General features: G+C 39.4%; 1 protein-coding gene across 5 annotated transcripts in view; it reads right to left on the bottom strand.

Moving 5' to 3' along the window:
- LOC107224472 (probable JmjC domain-containing histone demethylation protein 2C) overlaps positions 1-16668 on the bottom strand; it is a 207275-nt gene that overhangs the window by 165152 nt on the left and 25455 nt on the right. The gene's annotated exons all lie outside the window — the stretch shown is intronic.

Here is a 16668-nt window from a genome sequence, read left to right as displayed (position 1 = left end):
CGAGTGTGTCATTCGCGGCGGACGATGAATCACCGAAAGCATGCGGCTTGGCAGCAGCGGAGCGGCGGCAACACCGGGGACAAAACTTTCTCGATGACCGAGCCGGTGCTCGAGATCGGATATGGACCCCTTTAACAGTCCGGAACGTTAATACGGCCATTCAAGCCGATGGAACAACGCGAGTTCCGACTCTCGGAGATATTCTGCGGCTGCGAGCTATCGATGGCCACTAAAAGCTGAAAAGAATCGATGCATCGATTAATCGGGTCAAAGTGTTCGTGGAAGTAGGAAAAAAAAAAAAAAAAACCGATTGTGAGAAAAAAAACAATCGACTGTTTCTTGCAATTTTTACCGCGTGCGTTATTTCGTTTCGCAAGTTAATTTTTTCTGCGCCGGATTATATTTCAAACATTTTAAAAATATATCGTCATTGAATAAGATGAAACGACGATTCCGGCGCGACGTATGTAAAGAATATATAATTATATAAAATTAAATCTTTCGTACCGCGCTTCGTTTCTTTTTCTTTTTATTTATTTATTTTTTTTTTTTTTTTTGCAGTTACTCTTACGGTGATTGCTACGTTTACTAACAAGCTTCGCGCTGATGCGTAAATGAGTATTATGACAGGCTGTATGAACTCTATTATAATTTCTGAACCGCGAGTGTAATACTTCGAAGATATCCAGGGCAGGTATTTAATCGATCGGAAGCACGACCCGCATGACGAATGTCACGATGAAATATTCATAAGAGATGGCAACGACGGAAGGATGGATTATGGATTATGACGACGAGTGTACTTGCTTTATTACACATGCACGTATACGGTTGAAGTTTGAGTTTTTATTTTTATAAGCGCGGTAAACGCTCATTATTAACTTCTCTCAAATCATCGTCCATGCTGATCGTGAGCTTTAAGCTTACAATCGGTGTTAGAGGACCAGCTGTTACTCTAGAATGTACATCCGATACATAGGATAAAAATAGCCTAGGAATGTTATAGAGGTTGTTCAGAGAGAATTGAAGAATAAATAGAAAAACAAAAAAAAAAAAAAAAACAACTGTGAGAATTATTGCAGTCTGAAGAAGAAGAAAAAAAAAAGATTAGACTGAAGTTAGTAACGTTAACATAAGGATACATCGGGAGATAAAATTATTATTATTAGACAATCTTGAGACGACTTTCAAGGTTTTGGTTTTTCAGAATTAGTGTATATATTGTTTATAATGGTTTACTGAAATTTCGGAAAGTTACAAAAATGCCAATTAGCGATTTCTTCTGAACGTGCATCGTTTCGGTAACGTTACTAACTTCATCCTTATAAAAAAAAAAAAAAATCAGCATCGAATGAAAATGCGAAATGACAAATCCTGTGAGAAATAAATTGATCTGGGCGCTATCGCGCTATGAAAAATGTATACCCCATCTTCTGTGTACAAACGACAAAGCTTTGTCTTTTTAAATTGAATTCTACACGTTTAAGAAGTGAGATAAACGTATGCGATGATAAATCGATTAAAAATGAATTTTAAGTAAATGACAAAAAGAAAAGGAAAGAAAAGAAAAACAGCGTGAATTTAGTTTTCGTCAAAATTAATGCCTGCAACAACCCTTGTGGCACATTTCGACCGTAGAAACCTTGACACGGAAGCAACCGCGAAACTCAACGTATATATATCCATATACCTTTGATGTTCTTCCCTCGTACTGTTGCAATAATTGTACATTTTGCAGAGTTGAGTATGTGTTGCGTGAGGAGCGAGCCCTTTGATCCCGTAAACGAGGCAAGAAGGCGTCAACCTGGGCTGGGCTGATTTATGAATCAAGGGAAATATATCTGCCCGTGCCGCCTTCTCGCTTGCGCGTGTATGCACGCGTGCACGTACGCGTGTGTGCACGTGATATACCCGATGCCGAAACAAGGAACGGAGAAACTTAACGTGCGTCATGCACGAGGCCGCACAAACACGTACACGGAGGCCCTGCAGGGTAATTAGACAATAACTTTCCGGCCGGAGTGCCGCTCGCGTGCTGCGTCTATTTCGCGTGCTTATCCGCGTCTTTGCTTTCCGCTCCCGCCGCTAAAGGGTCGATACGTGTGCCTGCCCACATGCCGTATATTACACTCGTGTACATGCCGTAAACACCGAGAACGATTTTCGTGTAGGTATATGAAATTGGCCGAGCAGAAAATCCCGCTTATTATTATATCATCGGACCGGATGAGGAGACGCGTTCGGGTGAAGCTGCACGGCGAGGGCTCGGCGGGAGGATTCAATTCCGCAACTTTCATCTTTGAAATTAAAATCGAGACCCGCGCACCTGCCGGGATAAAACCAAATCTCGTATATCGTGTCGTGTGAAAATTCATTGAGAAGAGAGTCCAAGTTTTTGTGTAATATGTAACGCATGCTGTATAATATACGTATGGTTTAACGTAGAAATTGTCAAATTACAGAGTGTCGAAACAATGACGTGGGTGGCGTGCGTGAATTAATTTTGCGCACCTGAAAATAACGAGTCGCACAATAAATATACACCTACTCGTAGTTTTTGTTTGTTTTTTTTATGCGCGGTTTTGGTCAAGAAATTGTGTCCCATGTAGAAAAATAATTTCGGCAAAGTCTTCGCGGAATGTCGCAAAATCCAAGCGTTAAGTTGTTCAAAATAGTCAACGTCAGCAGGACATGTGTAAAAAATCGACGAATCTTGATATCAAGTATCGAAGGAGGAGATACGTTTTTAATAAGGTTTTAAGTAAATACAAAACCACTAAAAGACCGATTTTTCGTGCTAGCAAGCTCCTCAATTTCACGTTTCATGACTTCTACTGTCACGAGATATAGATCTAGAATTATCGGAAATAGCAGGCGTGAGACGGGAGAGTCGAATTTATTTTTTATAATAATGGACTTTGTATATTGCTATAAATTTCATTCTTCTTCGTTGAAAAATATCGATTCCGACATTCGGGCATTATTTCTTATCCAAAATCACGTACAAATGAAAACGTCAGCGGCTTTGTACGACATGTTTATCGTAGGTGCTGGAATTTCACTCGCGAATCCCCTCAAAAACGAGAAAAACGTTTTTCCTCGGGGTGAGAAATGTGCTTAAAAATATCTGCATGCAGCGGAGAGGCATGCGCAGAGCAGCGCAGACACGCATAAACACAAACAAACAAGCGGATCGAGTTGCTAGCCGGGGAACCGAACGGGTGTAGGGCGTTGCCCGATAAAATAGAGGCGAGATTGGCTTTAATCAAGCTCTAGCCTCGCTCGCCGCCGCCGTCGATGTTGAACCCCCTTGAAAACCGTGAGGGGTTCGCCTATCGGCGTACGTATCAGAGCATAATGTCCCCCGATGCGGTAGAGATCCGCGTATAACACGTACGGTAGAGAGTACACTGTAAACGTAGATCCGTCCCTTCTTATACACTTCTGCAAGTTTATCGATATTCTATGCCAGCCGTATTTATACAAGGAATTGGGGTTAGAAGTTGAGATAATGGAGAAAGTAGCAAAAGGGTTGCAACGTCGAATTTTTCAAAGACGGACAATTATATATATATATATATATATTATAAAATTTACGAAAGGTTGAAGTACGGAGAGAAAAAGTTACGCAGAATTGTCGGAATACGTTAAATGTGATGAAAAATAAATCCAATAACAAAATTATCATCATTCGTAAAGATATTTATGTATTACGTAATAATATTTCGAACGTGTAAATGTGCGGTTACTTTATATGAGTCTGAAATTTAATGCAACGTCATAAAATCTTTCTCTTTTTACTAATATTCTCAATCGTCGTCAGATTTTGGTTAATATATTCTCAATTTCATTATCGAGCATGGATCAATTTGACGAAGTATATAATATATACAAGTATTTTTTTGTTATCAACGATAGAAAGTTTTTACAAAAAACTAACTTCAATGAAGTAAGAATTTAATCCAAGGAAATTTCAAGCGTTGCTAATTCCTTGAAATAAAATAAAAATATAAAGTTAAAAACCACGCCGTGGTCAATTTATTAAGAAACTTTTCTCATTTAAATTTGAATTTCGAGTTATAAAGAGAAATGTTATTACTAAAAATATCAGACGAAACTGATACGAGTATAGATATTGTATTGGAAGTAGACGGGGAATCCCTCGCGTCCTTTGCCAAGGATAATACATGCGATGCCTGGAACGCTGCAAGGACGCGGACGAGGACGAAGCGCTTTTAGACGTCGGCGATGGAAAAGCATATCCCCTTTAACTACGCCATCCACCCCTTCGGAGTAACTCGACGTACGCTTCCCACATTCACGTGTATTATACAATAAGTAATTACGATACGCACTGAGCTCGGAGAAAACCTTTTGCTTGCTTTTTCAACGAAAATTGATTTTCTTTATAAATAATATATAAATAAACGAGTTAAATCCTCTGAAATTGCAAAAAATTATTCCGATACATACTAAATTTCGAAATATTTTTCCAAGTGACAAAAATGCACTTGTTTAGAAACCCTTTTTTTTCTAAAAACAAAGAAAAAAAAACAAGGTATCTACCGATCCAATAAAGTCAGCAATACTAGATCGTGATACTGTCAAGATATACAATTAATACTAAAGTTTTTCATAATCAATCAAAATTTGGTCAGAAATCAAGAGAAGAGCTAGGCTTACAATTATGTAACGTTTTCACTACATTCGAAGCCCCGAAACACCTTCTTGTTTAGTAATGAATTTTTCCGACTAATTAATATCTCAAGGAATCAAAAAATGGAATCGAATTGACGGGGTTCCATTGACAGTGAAATTGATTTATTACTAAATAGCGACGAAACGTGCAACATTTTTGAATTTCACTACACAAATCAGCAACGACAAAGAAAGACAAACTTTGTAAGGAACAAGAGCAAGGTAGGAAACTGAACCAGGGAACGAACTCGACGTCGACCACGTGTTTGGTGACCTTGTTGACGTGGGTATATAATAACACTGATCGTGAGTAAGAATCATTAGAATAGAATTGAATAATAAAAAGTGTGTGTGCTTACATTTTACGACTGTGTAATCAACTTTATAGCAGTTGATGAAAACTTTTATTACTTATACGTTTACTTTTCAAACTTGAAGCCGAAAAAAAACGAGAGAAAAACCGAAGAAACGTAAAGGACTTTTATTTAAATAACGAGCGATTTTTTTTCTTATTCCTAATGAAAATATCAATAATTTTTCCAATTCCATCCAGGGTATTCCAGGTACTGAAAAACCGTTCAAAACCAACACGATGTATTATTACGAAAATCTCTATTTTGTCCCGTTTACAATAATAATTGTCGATTGTTTCACCCGAATTTCGGGCAAAAGGCAGCACGAAATTCCGTAAAACATGGAAAAGGGATTTGACAAATTGGAAGTATGAAAGCATGTTGAATGATAGAAAATGATCACGGGGCTAATTTGTAAGAGAGAGAGGAAAAGATGACGTATACCTTCCCCGCAGTGGGTTATACGCATCATTACTACACCCACGTATTGAGTACCTATGTACAATGTGTATCTATATATATATATATGTATATGTATATGTATATGTATACGTATAATACACGGGAGACGGAGAATTATTCGACGGGGGTTTTTCGCGGTCCTTTGGGGGATAGGAGGGAGGAGGAGGTTTTGGTCGTTCGGAGTTCTAGGGGGCGTCTCAGCGACTCGAGCACCGGGTTTATGCCTGAGTTATGATCGGTTTGGCTCACCAGGCGGGCCGGGAATCTCGGGACCGCCTTAATTTAACGTATTTCGCGAATACGGACCGAGGTTGCGATTTTTAACGAACCCCAGTATATCAAGGGCCGAGCGGGCGGCTGCAGGTTCCTACCGAAACCCCATTAAATGCCAAATCCACCGACGTGAAGGCGACTTATATATACTCGTACGTATATAACAGTGATACTACTCGTTGTAATACCCGTGGAAAAATTGCGCGTGACGCGGGAATTTAACGAGGCCAAATTTCAATTTATATGTATTATTTGCAAACGTTGTTACACGGCTTATGTGTTCTCTGTGTGAATAAATCCGTGCGATCGTTATCTCGATAAATTAAAAAAAAAAACAAGAAAAAAACAAAAAATCTTGTTGGGGGAAAAACAAAGAAAAAAATCCAATCAACGGCACGTAATTTTCGATCTGGGGTGTTTGCTTGAATTTTCTTCGAATTGAAAAAAGAAAAGATGCGATCTGGTTGTATTTGGTTTCTCCGCCGATGCGGAAACTCGCGTAATTTTCAGCGAAACCTTATCACTGACGTTACGTTTCTCCTAGAATCCGTCGACGAGCGTTGAAGGACGAGGAAGAAGAGAAGAAGAGGGTGGTGGTGGTGGTTCAAGAGAGGTAAAGAGCCAGAGAAAAGAGAGCAGAAATCATCCCCTCGCAGCTTCGCAGCGCGTAACGCACAAGGCTGACGTAGCGCCTCGTCGACCTCGTTTCTCCGTCGGACGTTACGTCGACGAACGCTGCGTTCAACGGCGACCCAATTCCGAAGGAGAGTCGAGGCATCGGTGCTCGTCGTGGTGCCCTTTTGGCGCTGCGACGTCGAGAGTCGCGATGAAGAGTGGGGGGGGGGGGGGGGGGGGGGGGAAGCGAGATTAATATTATTATTATGGTAACAATGAATGTTACAAGAAATTACGAAATCAAGAGATTCGTGTCGTATTTTTGTCATATTTCGTAATCCGATGATATTGTGTTTAAATATGTGTGTAATACGAAAGAAAGAGGCAAAAGTTTCAAGAAAAAAATTGCGAGAATAACGTTTTTCTTCTGCTTTTTCGTTTTACACAAAATGCAAACAAACGGCGTGATAAATAATCGACTCCGCAACTAAAATTTCCCGTGTCCACATCTGGGAAGATCGAATATATTTCGTGAAAAGGAACAAAAAAAAAAAAAGTAAATAAATAAAACAGAAGAAATTTCAACCACGATTCGATGAGCTTTGCATTATTGTGGAGAAAAAAAAAAGTTCCAGACTGTAACGATGATTGCGTCGTAGTACGTTAGTTTTTTCATCGTGTTTTTTCTACCGGATTCGTATGCGAGAAGCGAGATAACCCTTGATTAGAAATCTTAAACCTCCAAGAGATCGCAATATGTGCTACTTTCTTCGTCCAATCTCCTTCCACTTTGATCCGCTGACTCAATAGTTTCAACTAGAACGCAGGAGGAAATTGTAAATACATGGCTGTGCGTATGTTGAAGAAGTAGGAGAGAAAAAAAAAACTGGGACCGGTAGATACAGAAATTTAGTATTAAACAATAAAATCGATTTTCCTCGATTCGTAAAGCTGATTACACCGAAAATTTAGGTAACTAATTGAATTTGGGTAAAAAAAAAGAAACATGCCGTCCGCGTTTCCACAATGAAGAATAAAATTTCTTTAAAATATCATACAGGTAAATGTATTCACTTGTTCACCTTGATTTGTGTTATTCGATTATTCACTTGCTTGAAAAAATCTAAAAAATTTGCTTAAAATCCATGGAACGATTGTAGGATTCAATTTTTCTTTTTTAACAACAAGTAAATATTGGCCAACGATAAGAAGTGATCAAATAATTTGATGCGTACCGAATGAATACGCTAAATAATCTCTTGATTGGAATAAAATTGATCGGAACTTGAATAATTTTTGTACACGAATCATTGAAAATACCTTAATTATCGAAACACTCCACCTCGGTAAAGTTTTCTACACACGTCAATATTCAAACAAGTCTTATTTCTGTATCCGACGCGTAACCTGCGTTCATGCAGGTACGTATGCGAGATACGACATGATCGACACGTGATAAAAAAAAAGTGCGGGTGTTGTCCCCGTTCTCGCGAGTATGGATTGGTAGGTGCAGGGTAGGACAGGCCGTTGTAAGTCTGCCTCGTTGTTGCCTGGCAACGAACGAACGGCGACACCAAGGGCTGCGGGGGTGGCGACCGAGGGGAGGAAGAGGTGAAAGAGGCGGGGGAGGAATGGGAGGAAGGGGTGGACCATTCAAATGCCTCTCGGGAAGGATGCGAGGGCGCGGAGAACAGTGAGACTGAATACCGGAGGCACCAACGCCACCACCGCCACCGCCACCTCGGCTTTATCTCACCCTCGCGAATTCGGACAGACTTACATTATGGATAATAATAACTATATCGAGAGCGGGAAATTAATATCTGGTAGGTTTCACCGTCCGCGGTTCGATTACCGAGCACAAAACTACGCGATTGCGTGAAAAGGGAGAAAAGCGCGTATGGAGAGAGAAGTTACAAATGTTGAAAATCCTTGAGGGAGTTTGTATTTTTTTTTTTTTTTCCCTACTTTGTTGGGAGCAAATGTATCCTTTCGAAAATTGTCGTTGGACTTTGTCGACAAGCAGTTTCTTCGGGTACGACAGACACCTTTGCTTTATATAAACAATATATTAACAAAGCTATGTTGTTAATTTTTTTTCTCTTCGCTTTGTTTCAATTTCGCAATTTCTGACTGCAATTTTTTCTCTCTTTGTTGTTTCTTTTTTTTTTTGCTTTCTCCAAAAAAACACCGTTATATTATAGATACGGACTCTGCATAATTGTAAATAAAATCCCGAGGGGAGTCCGAGGCTGAAACGTTGTAAAAACACGTAGGGGAAAAAAAAATTTTAATTTCCGGAATAAAGCGCGCGGCGATCACTTAAAATAACAAAGCTTTGTATGTGGACGGTTACACGCGGAGGGAATGGTAATTTTTTTTTTTTTTTTTAGGTACAAGGCAAACAAAAAATAAATATTACGAAGGCCTGGTCGACCTTCCCTTAACCCTTTTTTCAGTCACGCGATTCCGTTACCTTAAAATGCGAAGAAAATTCAAGATATTGCATGAAATATGAAAAAAATTTCAAAACGAAAGAAAAGAATGCCACTACAGTGATTTCTATGATTGCAATTTAATGATAAAAAGAAGAGATTTTGTGCAAAGTGGAAAATGTCTGCGAATAACTCTATAGTGTTTCTCTCCTCTTCTTTATTTTGGAGATTTTAGCGAGGCCGAAGAGGTGAGATGGGTTAGCAAGTTAGTGAAATTAAAAAATGTCACGTACAACCGTTTACTGATTTGGCATGGAATGCCGGCTATGCATATGATGTATATACGCTATACCTACATGTCAAAGGAAAATCCCTGCCAGCTTCGCTGTTTACAATATGTATACACGTGTCGTACTTGAAATACCCAGAGGAGACATACAAGCCTCGGTTAATCTGACGCTGAACGAGGGCGCACCTCGTATTACGTACAACATCGTACTGTGTGTGTATACCATGTATTGGAAAGATATAAAAAAAAAAAAAAAAGAAATCAAACAAACCCGTTCGTATATCTCCGCGCGAGGGAAAATGTCCTCATGACGTCAGAGCTTGGTTATCGGGGCCATTTTGTGACCGGATAACCTAAGTTTTTAATTTTAACGGAGGTAAATCGTAGTTCTTGCGGTTTCAAATTACTCATGTCATAGAAATTAATTAAGCATAATCAATAATATACCTATTCTACCGTCCACACGCGAAAAAACAGGGTCAACGGTCAGCTGTCAGCCTGGTTGCATTAGTTTGATTTTTTCCCACCAGACGACGCATCGCAAAGCTACAATCCCGATATTTATGCCGAAAGGTTGAGAGGGAAAACGAAAACTAGAGAAAAACCATATGGAAATGTTTCTTTTTTGTGGGATCGAAGGTTGTGACGGTTAGTTTTTTGAAAATATCGTAATTTCGCAGTTTTATGATAATCTGAAATTGAATAAACCGCAAGGAAGGCAAAATTTTATTTATACATATGTGTCGGAAAGTTGATTTCCGCAAATTCATTCCAACATTGGAATATACTGATATTCGCTTCAGAGTTTCGTCATATCAAAGTTGTACCAAAGGATTGTCACAAATTTTTGGGAAAACAAAATCCATGACATTTCCAGGTTCTCCAGGATCTGAAACCTACTTTTCCCTGAGATTTTCCCAATTCTAGTAAATTACTAAAAGCTGAATCGTTCAGCTTAAACTTGTTACCTCAAAAAATCACATCTCATTCCGAAGATACAAAAACTGACATGTTCAGTTTTTTCCATGACGAAATTCAAAGTCCCCTGAAATTTTCAGGTTTTCTAAATCTGGTTCCTTTTCGGTAGCCACGTTTTCAGATAATATATGAGACTTTCTTACGAAACTAGCTTGCCTGCAACGGTATAAAAAATACGTAGACCGGTGAACCACTCCGTTGTATCCGCATCCTTCGATCCTTATACTCTACTTGGGTGTTCTTTTGTCCGTCCGAGATGCTTCGGTCTACTCAAATGACCCAAAGCCCTTGACTCGTGGAGTACGGTGCTCGTGCCTGCGGCCAAGGATTATGACTACGAGAGTCTCTGGGACTCGACATTTTTCGTCTGTTGTTCAACAATGTTTGCTTCTTGGTCTGCTCGATTCTCCGGCCTCTCTCTCTCTGCATCCTCGACCGCGACAGCATAAATTCTGATTTAAAAATCAGATTTCGCAATATAAACGATTTCATTTCCCACAATTTCCAGTCGTCATTCTGAACGGATAAACGACTTTGAACCATCCAACGTGAACTCGCATAAATTTAAACTCCCTACATCGTACTTCGCATGCCTTCGAGCGATTCTATACGCGATGATGACTCGAGTAACTTGTCGACTAATGACGTTGCCGAAATGATTGGCAAGAAAAAAGAGAGAAAAAAAAAAAAAAAATCCGAGACAAAACCAACAGTTCGGACTTTCAGTCACAGCACCGAGTCCGTAAGTCAGTCGCTTCACGTTTATAATACGGCTTGAAGTGATTTGAAAGGAATTCTCGGTAAGAGATAAACTTGACTTATTTTCACGTACGCTTCGCGGTAGGTGAACGGAATATATTTCTTCATTCCCTCGTCTTTGTAATTACAGTAAGTTTTGCTTCTTTCCTTTTCTCTCTCTGTCTCCTCTCCCGAGTAGACATTCAATGATTTTTAATCACAATCTATGCCATGGCAATTCTACACAATAACTGACCTATTCGCCGAGCGTCAGGTTTCAAAGTTCAAGGGCGAGGCCGTACACCTTGTAAAAAATCATCATTAATTTTACTTTAACTTAAATTTTGTGAGAATTTTTTTTTCTCTCTTTTCTCACTAGCTGTTGTTTACGGCGATTTTAAGGATATTCAGAGCTACGTAAGTACAAGAGAAAAAAATTGAACAGGAGTTGCGAAGAAAGTAGAAAAAGATATCACAAGTCTTTTTGATTTATCCAGTCTCTTAATCCTTGTTCAAAATTAACGTTGTTAATTTTATTAAAAGAATAAAAATTCAATTTTATATTTACTACATACGTTATTCATTTTCATAAAAATGATTAAAAAATCTGTAAACATGCGTATCTTGCATAAAAATAAATCTCGACGTGCGGTTAATACCCTTGACCGGAAACTGCAAATCATTAAAACTCACTTCCAATGGTCAAAGCTAAAAGCGAGACACCTGATCAATCCGGTTGAGGAAACGATTTCCACCTCATTCTTTAACGTCGTCGCTACGAGTATTCGCAAATGTTTCGTAAGGTACGACGAAAAGTTTTATCTGACATTGACGTTGTTGTTGTTGTTGTTGTTGTTGTAGCTGTCGAAGTTTCGTTGCCTACACGACGCAAGTTGTACGAGGGGCGGAGTGGCACTAGACAAGGCTGTACCTACACGAACTTCATCTCGCGAAGGAAGTTATGGAAGTGGTAAGGTGTCGTTACACCCACACCTTATTGTTAGCCTCCTCCGCGCATCGCACACCTGAGGAACAACTTTGGTTTTACAGCGTATTCGCATCTCCGCACAACGATGACTAGGACTGTGCAAAATGGAACGAAGCGTTTCGATCGTTCTAGGGTGTTGTGGTTCGTGTCTCTCTCTCTTTCTCTCTCTCTCTATATATGTATATATATATAGATATATATCTCTTACAACCGTCAGAGACAGAGAAACTTCTTCTTTGTTCACCTTCAACGCGCGAAACCGGGATATATAAGCGACGGTTTCACCCAGCTGGTATTATACGCACCAGCTGGGAAATATTGTGCCAGAACTAGTGCCACGGTTTTTGCTCCGCCGTATCCGTGGGCAGAAGAAATAGGCAGAAGCGACGCTCGTCGTCGTCATCATAATCATCATCATCATCATCATCGTCATCATCATCATCATCACCGTCATCATCGTCGTCGTTGTGGAAATGAGAGAGGGTTTTTTTCATATCTGTTTTATTTACCTATAGTGCGAAAAGTTTTTCACCCGGCAACACATGCTGCCGGTAAAATAGCTCGAGGAAAAAGGTGCGGAAGGAAAGAGAAACGGAGAAAGCAAATTTTGAAAGACAAATTCGACGTGAAAGTTTCTTTTTCATTTTCTGTTTCGATAAACTGCTTCACGTCGAATCGATACGTATACAAAGGGTCTAAACTCGATGCTTGTTGGAAATTATTTGTTTATTCACGATTATCTGTATTATATCATCGTTTGTTTGTCCCGAGCAAAGATGTTAAATAATCTTGAATAGATAAATATTGTCCGCTTACATTTTACACCCATAATCATTACAGGTATGGAATTATCGTATAATTCTAACAACGCGAATCGACTCTTAATTTATATTCGCTTGAATCGACTGCAGTGTAAATAAATTATCGACACGTGTGTGAGGTAGTAAACACGTGTCGTGTTCTGTCCGCTCCTTCATTACACACATATCCCATATTATATTCATTATTCCAAATTTTTTTATGCATCCGTTGTTGAGAAATAATCGTTCACTTATACACGAACGTCACGAACAAATAAATCAACCAACACCTGCACACTAGAATTAAGTAAACATAATGAGATTCAAACGATTATTTTCCTACACGAGATCTCAGATACTACGGAGATTCTCGGCTAACCATAGACATCTCCGGAATAATATTTTCAAGATCGCTTCTCAAGATGGCGAAAATTGTTTGCGTCGTCATATTTTCGTTTTACGTATATATAGAATGAAAATTAAGAAAAAAAAACGTATCTCGTAACGAATCTAAGAAATGATAAGAATTAAAGATGTTCTCCACCGAAAACGAACGTTCGGTTACAAACGGAAAGCTTAGTTTCGAGCGACGGGGAGGGAGACGCGAAAATGAAACAGAGACGAAGGTCTTTCTGGGTTTCTGCAGAACAGCTTTACGGCGATCCAGGCGTAAATACGATAAGTCATTTGCAAAGGAAGATAGGCACGTTACACGCAATAGTATAGGTATACGTATTTACGACATACATACGTAAGCGTACACGCATACTCCACATGTTGCGTAACTCATATTATACGTCCGCCTAGCCAGGTATTCTATTTATATTCATCTCCTCACGCACGGCTCTCCCACGTTTCAAGAGTTAGATATAATACGAAATGAAAACCACAACACGTGTCTTTGCCGCAAACTTTCAGAGTCTAGACGACGACGACGAATCTGATCGATGGCTGTACGTTGCTTTGTCTTTTCGCCTCGCTCGTTCAAGAGGTCATGTAATTCTCCTACCCTTACCGATCGAGCAAACTCGCCCCTTTTCTTCCTACGTTACATGAATAAGCGAACGAGAAGGGTTCAAATTTAGACGGTGCATCGATCTTTGGTGGCTGCGTACGGAGCAGTTACCGATGTTCTGAAAATTGTTTAAAAAAATACGTGGATTTTTGACACGCGTTACTGTTCCCACATTTCAAGTGTCGTGAGAGCATCTTTTACTTACGAAATTATTGTGATTCTTAGTTCTCGTCTAGCGACGTTAATACTGAATGAAAACAATCTCACAGCGGCTTATTTTACTCCTCATTCTTTACGAAATTGCACAAAGTATCTTAACCATGCACTTCTTCGCCCCTGAAATACGGGAAATCCGAGAACAGTAACACGTGTCAAAAAACCACACAACTTTTTCGTGATTTTCCTTCTTGAATTCCGCTACAAAAGAGCGATGCACCATCTAAATTTTAACTCTTTCCGTTGGTCTGTTTATTCGACATAGGAAGGAAAGGGTGAGTTTACTCGGTCGGTAAAGGTAGGAGTAGTAACCGCGAATTTTAACGGAAAATCCCTACTAAACATCCACGAATTCCATTCTATGTGTACAGTCTTCGTTAAATTCTGATAATTTTTAGCGCCTTGGATTTTTTTCTTTAAAAATTTTGTAACTCTTTTCGCCATCTCTTAAAATTTAATCCGCCCTCCAAAGTCGAACGTTCGTGATTCCAGTTTTCGAAAAATCCAAGATGAAACAGTCGAGCAGATTTATACGTGTTACTTATAGTATATGTGACATTACTCGGGTACAGCTGGGTATGTTTGTTTACGGTTGTATAACACACACATGCAGGCGTATAAAACTTTTATGGCATCCACCGTATACCAAAGTCGGTGTATAATAAAAAGCAGCCTTATCGCGGCGCTAGCCCAGCTCCTCTTGCAAGGTTAACAAAATCCTCCCTCTCTCCCTCTTTCTCGCCATCTATAATCGAGACGTCGAGAAGACGACAGTCGGAAGTCGCATAGACACATACTCGCTTCTTCTAGTATTTATATTTGAAAATCAAATATTTGATCATTCCACGTACCGCGTATCTAACATTATACAATACGTCTATGTACGTAAGATTTTTACGCTGCGTCCCCTGGAGGTGTAAGTATAGTTAATTCAACTTTACGGGAAAAAACTGCAGGGAAGAAACAGCGTGAGGCCGAAGTTAGTAACGTTATTTTAATAATTTACTATTCGGAGAAATCATTTTAATTTCATAATTGCAGGGATGTCTGAAATGCGGTATATCACGATAAGGCAAAACTTGTCGATATTTTCAAAGTCACCATGAAAAGCCCCATGAAACTCCTCTTCTACAAATGTTTCTTTTTCTTCTTCTTCTTCTTACTTTTCGAAAAACTTTTCCCAGCCAGCAAAAGGAAGATTGAAAAAAAACTTTGTAATCCTGATGCTTTTTTTTCACGTTCCTTCTTCATGTAGTTTTTTTTCTCTCTCTCTCTCTCTCTCGTTGCCGGTTGTACAAATTTTGTCTTTAGTGCAAAGTTTCACGAATCGACGAGTTTCAGAGTAATCACCGAGCTTGGGAAAGATAAGGGAGACACTTGGCGGCTGCCATTTTGTATTTCGAATCAGATTCTTGCTCCAAAAGCGGGGCTAAAACGCTGCGGGAGTCCGTACGGGATGCAGTGCATCAGAGACTTTCGACTAAACTCCTCTTCTTCCTTGCCGACGGCCTCTTGTTTTATTTTAACGATATTTTCTCTTCCTTTTTCTTTCTCCTTTGTACTTCACCGTGCCGAGATAACCTCGCTGCAACATTTCCAACGGTCATTCACTCGCGACCCCATAACGCGAACCTCCTTGCCCATGCCCAAATACTTCGCTAACGTCGAGAAAAAAAAAACGAGAGAGCGAGAGATACTCGCGTATTTAAAATACACGTGCCTGAAAATGCATCGGAAACGTTTCAGACCGCCGTTACAATTTTTTAATCCTTGTTGCGAGGTCCAAATATCGATCCGGTTGCAATTTTGATACGTCGTCTTTCAATTTGGTCTTTTAATTAAACCTCAGTCTTTGAGTATTCGGCAGTTTTTGTCGGCGGAAAAAATATGACTCAAATGTTTTGCGCGTGAAAAGAAGTCTGGTTTTCCCGAAAATAAAATGCATTCTGAGGTAGATCTTCAAAAATCAGCCTGTTATATAATAAAAAGAAAAAATATATCTCGCATTAATTTACTTAGCATTTTGTACAACGTTAAATAACATTGAAAAAGTTGTAGGACAAAAATTTCGTCAAGTTGTGCAGATTATAAGCTATGACTTTGAAATAATTTTCATCCAATTATTCAACGTACGGTATTACCGATCCTTAAAAAGAAACTTGAAACTCAAGCTGCTGCGCCATTAACACAAGCCTGAAGTCAGCCAGTCAGTCAGTCGGTCGGCCGGCGAATAGAATTAATAGAATTTCCTGCAGAATAAAGTCCCGCCGGGGGAATTGAAAATGACCAAGAGGCGCCAGGCACCGTCTATAGAACGAGTCGCGAAGGGGTTGAAAAGGGTGTAGGAAATGGCTCGGAGAGATATCGCGCCCCCGGAATTCAATTATTATAGGAGAGGAGTCGTCGGAGAAGAAAAGTGTATGAGAGGAAACGGGCACGAGTTTTGATTAAATTTTCAAATGTTTTTTTGCCATCCCTGATCGTACTGCACAGAAATTGATACAGTAAACATATTTTCGGACGGTAAAGTTGCACGACGATGCAGAACGGAAATATAATTTCGTCAAACTTTTATTTACAAACGAACTTATAACGATGTGGGTATTATGTAATAAACAAATTTTCCATATCGCAAACGCGATATGCTATTTAACTGTAATATATTATACGAAACAGCGATGGCGACTGAGCTTAAAATAATCGATGCATCAAAATTTCGTAAATTTCAGTACGTAGTCTTAATAGCGAAATAAATTAATATTGTATTGCGGCGTGGATGGGAGTAAGGAACAAAAACCGATTCTGAGG

Source organism: Neodiprion lecontei, chromosome 6 (genome assembly GCF_021901455.1).
Source record: "Neodiprion lecontei isolate iyNeoLeco1 chromosome 6, iyNeoLeco1.1, whole genome shotgun sequence".
NCBI lineage: Eukaryota > Metazoa > Arthropoda > Insecta > Hymenoptera > Diprionidae > Neodiprion > Neodiprion lecontei.
This window is presented reverse-complemented; position numbering and strand designations above follow the sequence as displayed.